This window comes from Crocuta crocuta, unplaced genomic scaffold (assembly GCF_008692635.1).
Source record: "Crocuta crocuta isolate KB4526 unplaced genomic scaffold, BGI_CrCroc_1.0 scaffold160, whole genome shotgun sequence".
Lineage (NCBI taxonomy): Eukaryota > Metazoa > Chordata > Mammalia > Carnivora > Hyaenidae > Crocuta > Crocuta crocuta.
In genome coordinates this window covers 4,120,565-4,130,106 of record NW_027527591.1, presented here as the reverse complement: position 1 = coordinate 4,130,106, position 9,542 = coordinate 4,120,565, and the positions used below count along the sequence as shown (strand labels likewise).

General features: G+C 37.0%; 1 long non-coding RNA gene across 1 annotated transcript in view; it reads left to right on the top strand.

Annotated features, from left to right (window-relative positions):
- Positions 1-4,697: 4,697 nt before the first annotated feature.
- Positions 4,698-9,542, top strand: part of LOC144237692 (uncharacterized) — a 17,078-nt gene continuing 12,233 nt past the window's right edge. The window contains exon 1 of the long non-coding RNA XR_013336927.1: positions 4,698-4,751. This is a non-coding gene — a long non-coding RNA (uncharacterized LOC144237692). The remainder of the gene's footprint in view (positions 4,752-9,542) is intronic.

The window sequence follows — 9,542 nt, the reverse complement described above, 5'->3', positions numbered from 1 at the left end:
AACTGTGTATTGGCCACAGCCATGTAGCAAATGAGATATTATTCTCATTAGTGTTGTGCTCCTAAAGCTTTTACAACATTCTTCTCACTATCAGTAGATCATAAGAATTCTAGGAATTACCTACAAGCAGTGTGTTTTAAAAATACAATAAGGAAAAATAGACACTTTTGTTGCTTAGTTTGTCTTGAACTTAAAAACAAGGCAGATCTTTTGATTCCTGGTAGGATAGAATAGGTTTGACAGACCACAGTTCCCACCGCAACAACTAAAGGAAGCTGGGTGGATTACAAAAATATTTTTAAAGGCATAAGAAGAAAGTAGAAGCAACGAGGACTAGATGAACTAAAATTCCAGACAGTGGAGAATCCTTTTAAATTGAGCTGATAATCACACTCATTTCCTGAGGACAAGTACTGATTCTGGTGAGAGCTCAGACTTGGAAACTGCCCAGGCAGATTCTTACAATGCATCATTTTGATTCTTCCGTCTACTTCCTTTGTGCCGGATCCAAGGTGGTGCTAAATTTAAGAGAACCTACGTGTCCTCAGTTGGTCATATCTGCTCACTATGGCCATGACCTCTGTCGGCACTGTACCCACAATCTGTGTGTGTATACCCACACTATATCCACAAAATGTGTGTGTGTGTGTGTGTGTATGTGAGAGAGAGAGAGAGAGAGAGATTTTATTTGGATGTAACTGATGATAAATGCCCTGTTTTAAGTAAACTATCATTTTAATGTCATTTTATAATATTTGTACAATATAAAATGTGTTGCTCTTGAGATGTAGAAAGCTGAATGACTCAGTTATAATGATCACAGCCAAATCAAACTTCCTCGTGATTAACTATCCATATTCTTTAGGAAAAAATAAATTTAAAGATGCAGTTAATAGTATGCTTTTGTCCCTGAGAGATCTGTTGCAGTGAAATGGCTACATCTTCAGTAAAGGAAATAAAAATGACTATGTGCAGGAGAATATGGTAGAAGTTGTGAATTGCAATGTTCCCATTGACTAGCCTCAGGTTTCTTTGAGTCTAGCTTGTATCTCCTGAATTCTGTATTGACAGTTTTCACCTCTAGAAACTGACTACCAGGTCAAGGCTACAGCCTGCTTTTACCCTGTAGTATCTTCATACAACAGCATACTTCAAGACAACGTTATTCTAGTGTCTTCATTTAAAGTGTTTTTGACTGAATGCAAGACATTTCAATGATAGATGTTCTTCTGGTAACTGTGGTCCTAAAGTTAAGCCTAAGTAGCTATGTTTGAATTTTTAAAATTACACTCATGCATATCTAACACTGTGACCCAGGAAGAGTAATAAGTAGCAAGGTCTAGAAGGTAAAATGATTAGCTAAGGATGCCCAAAGCAAAGTAGGAAAGAAAGACAAATAGACCATGATGTCAATGCCAAATAATATATACTACAGTACAAAAATCTTTGAGATGTTATGTATATTTCAAAAATAAAAACATAAATATGATACTTTCTACTTTGGGTGAGGGAAATCCAAGTGAAGTGAAGAGACATCTTGTGGTGGACATTTAAGTATTAAGAATAGCTTCAATGAGAAGGTGAGCGTGTCCTTCTTCAAATTTTTAAAAAATATTTATTCATTTTTGAGAGACAGAGAGAGACAGAGTGTGAGTAGGGGAGGGGCAGAGAGAAAGAGGGGGAGCATAGAATCTGAAGCAGGCTCCAGGCTCCAAGTTGTCAGCACAGAGCCCAATGTGGGGCTTAAACCCACAAACCACCAGATCATGACCTGAGCCGAAGTCGGACGCTTAGCTTACTGAGCCATCCAGGTTCTCCGTGAACATGTCCTTTTAAGTAAGATTCTTCAGGAGAAAGATGATGTGTTTTGTTTTGTTGGATTATGTTGTGTTGTGTTGTTTTTTAACATCATCATTATAGATAAATTATACTTCTGTATATGTATATAGGTATTAATGGATGATGGGGAGTGAATTTATACTAAGGAAATAGCACAGTTTGGGGCATTTCTGTTCATGGTAAATTTTTCATCTTGGGAAGAATATTTCTGTTGGGATATTATATAAATGTTGTTATACTGTCAGTTGACTCTTGATAAAGGTATCAGTGTGATACAGTGTGAAAAGGAAAACTTCAACCGATGTTGCTGGACTAAATGAATATCAATATGGAAAAAACTATCTTCATCCTCTACCTCATGCATATAGAAAAACTAATTTGGGATGGATCAGAGACTGAAAAGTAAAAACTGAAACTATTAGGGGCACCTGGGTGGCGTAGTCGGTTGAGCGTCCGACTTTCGCTTAGGTCATGATCTCGGGGTTCGTGGGTTCGAGCCCCGCGTCGGGCTCTGTGCTGACTGCCAGCTCGGAGCCTGGAGCCTGTTTCGGAGTCTCTGTCTCCTTTCTCTGACCCCCCCCCCCGCTCACGCTGTTTCTCTCTCTCCTAGAAATAAATAAAAATATTAAAAAAAAACACAAACTAAAACTATTAATCTTTCAGAAAAAATAAAATAGAATAACCTTATGACTTGAGAATAAGCAATGTTGTCTTAGGACACAGACTTTTCTGTGTGGCCCCTGTTGCTTCTATGAGGGATGGAAGTGGATTGGTAGAAAATGCACATTAACACTCTTAAGTTGAATTTGAATTCTCCATGTCAACCTTTTTGTTTTTTAAGTTTATTTATTTATTCTGAGAGAGAAAGAGAGCAGAGTAGGAGCAGAGAGAGAATCCCAAGCAGGCTCTGCTCTGTCAGCACAGAGCCCGATTTGGAGCTCAGTCCCACGAACCAGGGGATCATGACCTGAGCTGAAACTGAGAGTCAGATGCTCAACCAACGGAACCACCTGGGTGCTCTGATGTCATGTTTTCTAAAACAAATAACTAGCAATTTAATTGATGTAATTAGTCAGGAGATAAAAGATATTCACTTTTGTATATAATTGATCATCAGGTTTCTAAAGAAAATTAATCAATCTCTGGAGTATTTTATATAAGCTACAATAGAGCTAAACCCCACCCTGAGTTCATATAAAATATCTCAAAGGGATTTTACTTCCATTGGCAAAAATAAACATTTATTGAATATTTACTGTATTATGTGTATTTTAAATGATGACAAACTCAGCTTTAAATTACTATGAAATTATGGTTTTAATAAGTTGGAACTACTCAATTACATTTCTAAATTATACTTCTTTATTGCAATGCATGACAAGAAGCACAATAAATATAGATAATTAGTGTAAGGAGTAAGCATTTCCTATAAAAGTGAAAAAAATAAACATTTGAAGATCAACTGTTTCAGTATAAGTAATTTTATTTTCTTAACACTTTATTTTTTTTAATGTTTTTTTTTTTTTTATTTCTAGAAGAGAGAGAGAGAGACAGCGTGAGCAGGGGAGGGTCAGAGAGAGAGGGAGTCACAGACTGAAACAGGCTCTAGGCTCTGAGCTGGCAGCCAGCACAGAGCCCAACGCGGGGCTCAAACCCACGAACCGCGAGATCATGACCTAAGCGAAAGTCGGACGCTTAACCGACTAAGCCACCCAGGTGCCCCTATTTTCTTAACACTTTAAAGAGTGGTTTCTCTTGCTTACAGTAACTCAAGAAAACTTAATATAAATTTGGAATACTTACTACTTTATGGTCTGAATTATAATGTAACCATGTTTAAAAAGAAGCAAAATATTATTAATCTAGACCACAAGATGATCAAAATTACTTGTGTAATGGTAATATAATCAAAAGACAATGTCATACCTTGCAATAAAATATATTTTATTTACAAAGAATAGGTTCCTTTGGAAAGCATTTTGATAAAATATGTCAAAAGCCTTCAAAGGACTTAGGTCCTTTGACACTGTAATTTACTTCTGGTAATCTAGCTAGCCTAAGGAAATATTGAAAACATGAGGCATTTAAAAGAAAGGGGAAAAGGAGGAAACCATGTAAAGAGATTTAAATTTCTAAGAAAATAAATGGAAAATGAGTTAGTACAATGGGATGTAGCCATTAAAAATTATGAGTCTAGGGGTGCCTGGGTGACAGTCTGACTTCAGCTCAGGTCATGATTTCACAGTTTGTGAGTTTGAGCCCCACGTTGGGCTCTGTGCTGACAACTCAGAGCCTGGAGCCTGCTTCAGATTCTGTGTCTCCCTCTCTCTGACCCTCTCCCTGCTTGCATTGTGTGTCTCTCTCAAAAATAAATCAACATTAAAAAAATTATAAAAATTATGAGTCTAAAGAGTTTATAATAGAACATGAACTTTGCTTTTGTTATACAGTTAGCTAGAAAAAAAGCAGCATACACTTGAATGAATTTAATTTGTAAACCAAACTGTTTGAAACCAAAATAAATTATTCATAGAAAAAGTCGAAAGGAAATAAACAAAATGTTGATAGTTTTTTGTTGTTTGTGCAGATTTGGGAAGTTATTTTACTTTTTTCTTTATATCTTACACATTAAAATATGTCTATAAAGAGTTTTTATTTTTAAATAATTCAAACCAATATGTAAAATTCATTGTTCAAGAATAAAAAAGGAATATTGCAAATGTAGCGTATGCTTTCAACTTCTTTCTTTTCCCAGCATAACAGGGAGAAATTAGCATAAAGGCAGACCATTTAACTTCTAATTCTTTCCTTCCAGCAGGAGCTCATGGAATATTTCTCCATCATGTACTCTGTTGGATATGCCATTTCTCTGAGTTCTGAAGCTGTGGATTTTCTCATTATTGGTATTTTGGGTGAGCAATTGTCAATCAATGTCTTTTCACAATGGGAAAAGTTTTGTTTTTATTATTGGGAAACTAACAGTTCTCAGAAACTGCTGTGCAACAAAACTTCTCACGAAATTGCTTTTTTTCAGTGTATTGTCCTTCCATTATTTCACTTGAAAAATAACACCTTATTACACAGATTCCACTTTTGGCCAAGATGGTGTAACAAGGTCCAGATTACTTTTCTGCCTGAAACAACCACAAAACTAGAAAGAAATATATGAAACAACAGTTTTCAAGACAATAGGCATCAGGCAATGAAGGACAGTGATGTCTGGGAGATGGGATTCATCTTTCTCAAGTGGATTTTGTACCATTGGACAGAAATTTGACCTGGAATACAAAAAAGAAACATATATGAAACTTGCACATAAGTAATACAGTGTTAAACACTGTCACCTGCAGTGTTTATTTGTTTGTTTGTTTTAGGCATTCAAACTTTTGTTCAGTTCGTAACAATGCAGAAGACAAGCTAGGAAGTGTATGAATCAATGTCTCTGACTTCAATAGGCCTTCTTTATTTAGTAAACTAAACTATTTCTGTTTTAAGATTGTATCTTTCTAAACACTTAAGTAATTTGTGTTTTCAGCACTGGAAATGGGAAGCCATGTTAGTATGTTCATTGAACAAAGAAGTAATGTATATAAAGGCTGGTATTTTGACAATCAAGCATTGGTTGAGCTGGACCTATTTGCCAGCTATTAGAGACACTCTGTAATACTTGTTTGTTTCTTTAAAATTGTTTTGATGTTTATTTTTGAGAGAGAGACAGAGAGACAGAGAGACAGAGTATCAGTGGGGGAGGGGCAGAGAGAGAGAGGGAGACACAGAATCCAAAACAAGCTCCAGACTCTGAGCTATCCCCACAGAGCCTGATGTGGAGCTGATACCCATGAACTGTGAGACATGGACTTGAACTGAAGTCAGATGCTTAACCAACTGAGCCACCCAGGTGTCCCAATAATACTTGCTTTTTTTCAAGATGAAACTTCATGAATTCTCTTTTCTTTACAGACTTAGATCTTTAGATCTCTATACTAGAAATTAGTGGTTCTGAACCAACTCCTGAATTTGTTAATGTCTAACTTGTATAAGGTCCTTTAAATTCTAAAGGTACTTCTGTTAATTCCAAGCTTTTTTTTCTTGATTCTTTTTGATTTTGTATACTCCCAGAAAATATGTTTTAGCAGCTTTTTTAAAAAAGGAAGAAATACTTATTCTTTAATGGTGAATGGACAGGCAATGTGAAAAATTCAAGTTTTTACATTTAGCTTCTTTTTATGATTGTTCTCTTTTGACCATTATTGACTGAAACTGAACAATTTTGAGAGGTTTCATACTGTTTTCACTATAAAATAGGGTTAAAATGAAAATAGAGTAGGATCAAGTTGAAAATAGTAATGGAAAAAGAAAAGGTACAAGTGAAACTTCCACCTCCAGAAGAAAGCAAAAATTTAGGAAACCTGATTAAAGGAAAAAGAAGAATAGTATTATGTGCTTCCTGTGAAAACAACTAGACAAAACCCACCATGTGATTACTTGACATTGTCCTGGGGTTCCCGTAATAACTATGATCCACCCCATCCACTGGCAGCAGAAGAGTTCTAAATATTTCCACAACTGCCTCCCAGGTGCATTATGATTCATACCAAATTGGATCCTATTGTTATGTGAATAGTATAATCTGAAGTTGAAGGAGAGTAAATTAACTATAAACCTATGTGTCTTCTGATTCCTCAGAAGCCCCTACAGTTTAATGAACAGAGAAATTTTATATTAATTCCAAAGTACCAATTATCCACACACAAAGTCAGTTAGTAAATAACAGACTTAATATTGATCGTATCTCTACTTCTAGTTTTCCCCCAAACATTTTTATTTAGCAGTGAAATATGTTTAAAAAGAAAGCATGGTGAGGCGCGTAGGTGGCTTAGTCGGTTAAGCGTCCGACTTTCGCTTAGGTCATGATCTCGTGGTTCGTGGGTTCGAGCCCCGCGTCGGGCTCTGTGCTGACTGCCAGCTCAGAGCCTGGAGCCTGCTTCAGATTCTGTGCCTCCCTCTCTCTCTGACCCTCCCCTGCTCGCGCTGTCTCTCTCTCTCCTAGAAATAAATAAAACATTAAAAAAATAAAAAAAATAAAAATAAAATAAAATAAAATAAAATAAAAAGAAAGCATGGTAATGTTAAACAAATAAAAGCAAATGAACATGATTCCACAGATTAAATTTTAGTTGTTTGCCTGAAAATATATTATTGATTAACGAACCTGGGAATTTCTGAGAAAAAGCAGAACTCAGAAAACACTGCTCTTTATATATGAGTGTGTGTGCGTGTGTGTATGCACACGTGTTTAAAAGGACTTCAATTCTACTTTCTTTCTGTCTCTCTCTGTCTTTTCTGCACCATTCCTCCTTGACTAAAATTTATACACCTAAACTAGAAAGAGAGGAAAAGAAAAATTCATGTGTAACAAAATAAATGTGTCATCAAAACACCTAAGGTTCAGCTTTCAGTTTAGCCATTCACCCTTCGCAGGGCACTTGGACTCTAAGATTTGGATTACTAATGAAAACAAACTCAGGTTATGCTCATCCTCGACATGCATCCTTGCCCTGTTTTTCAGACGGAAGAGTTCAATAAAGGGTTTGTGTTTTGGGTAAGATCTGGAACCTGGGTTCCACTCCTCCCTCCCTTCCCTCACCAAGCAGTGCCCACTGGCAAAGAGTTCAGACTCTGTGCATCCCTGTGCATTGACTGGATAGGGTCTTTAGGACTATTGCTTCTCAGACGGCTCCTTGGAGAAGTCAGGTAACCCAACCAGGGAGTGTGGAAGATTGAACTCGGATTAATGAGAGACAGGGGGATGGGGGAGGTCAGTGGACTAATTCTCCTCTCTTTTCTCCAAAACCCCTGGATTACTCTTCATGAGTACGTGTTAGAAGGAGTTCTCTTGACACTGAGAAACCAAATGCATTCATGAGGATGTAAGCAGCTCAGTAAGACTGCCCTCATTTTCACTTCGTCTGACTCAGTCTTCCTTTCCTCTCACCCTCCCATCCTGGAATCGCTCACCTATTCAATTATTAAATAAGCTTCCTTTGAAGGAGACGTTTTCTGAGCCATCCAGAGGAAGACATTCCTAAATGAAATTCATCTATGAGATCAAAATAATAACCTAATCACTAAGTAGCTGTCAGGATCAAAGCGATTAATTAAATGAATAAAGGCATGAGTGTATGGACAGCAAATATTTACTGAACACTTGCTTTGTACTAGGCATTGTGATGGCAAAGGGAGATTCAGAATAAACAAACTGAAAATATGTTCTGTCTTCGTGCAGCTCACATTCTAGCGACAGAGCCGCTGCATGTGCCCGTTTCTCTGCCCATGTGGAGATGGTTTTGCCTTTGCCTTCTCAAGCTTCTCTCTCTTATCCATATTTTAAATGAAGTCCTATCTTTTCCATACAGTCCTAGACATTATGGTAAGGATTGCTTGCATCAAGAGAAGGATATAAAAAAGGTAAAGCTAGAAAGGTGGAGGGAACATGTGAATGAGAGTGAATTGGTGTTTTATTTTTATTTTTTTAAACATGTGTTTACTTTGAGAGAGAGAGAGACTGGGGGAGGAGCAGAGAGAGAGGGAGAGAGACACGGAGAGAGAAAGAATCCCAAACAGGCTCTGTGCTGTCAACACACAGTCAAATGCAGGGCTTGATCTCACAAACCACGAGATCATGACCTGAGCCAAAATCAAGAGTTGGATGCTCAATAGACTGGGCTACCCAGGTGCTCCTGAACTGGTGTTTTTAATGACCTTTGAGTAGATAGAGTGCGGAGGAAGAGAGGTGGATCTGCTGAGCTACCAGGTGCAACTGTACAACTATACGAGAATTGGGGTGCAGAGGAAAGGGGGTGTTTGCAAGTATTCCTGTAAGTTGTTTATTGGATCCCCATTAGTGAACATCAATAGATACAAGTTTGAAATCAGCTTTTTAAAAATTGCTTCTAAGTAATTTAGAGTACTAAGGCATACTTCACTGTGAGAGCACCCAGTTCTGGGCCATAGAATTTAAAAATGGATAACTGGAAAACGTGTGGAGTAGCTTTGAGAATGGGTATTTGAGCTAAATATATTGGTTGTCAATGATATTCTTTGCAGCTTTCCCAATTTTACCAAAATCTTATACTTCCTATTTGATTTTCACTCTTTCCTGGCCTCTTGAGGAAACATACTTTATTCATAAATTTTGATATATATATATACATACATATATATACACACACATATACATGCATATATACATATATATATAAGAATATATATATATAAGTAGAATAGATAGAAGGGGAAAGTAAGACAAGAAAATGTTGGAAATGAAAAGAGAAGGGTGTTGTTAAGCTGTTCCAAAGAAAATGGACACAGAATAGGGACTTTCCTTCTTCCTCAGCAGGAGTTCTCTGTTCTACAGCATGACTTTTTCACAAGGAGATAACATGCTTTTCAGAATGTGGCTTTCTTTTGTCTGCCACTTCTTATTCTTACTCCACTGGTTGTTCTTTTGAACAAGAACACTTAGGCTATAGGGAACATGTACACAACAAAACTAGATCCATAGATTATGAGGGTGACTTACATAAGATGTAAGCAAAGAGGAACAGAACAAAATGGACAGAGAAGACCAAAAAAGCTACAGCAACATTCTAAATCTACTTTAGGAACTAAAAGCGGGCCATTTTCTTTTAGGCTTTGCTTCC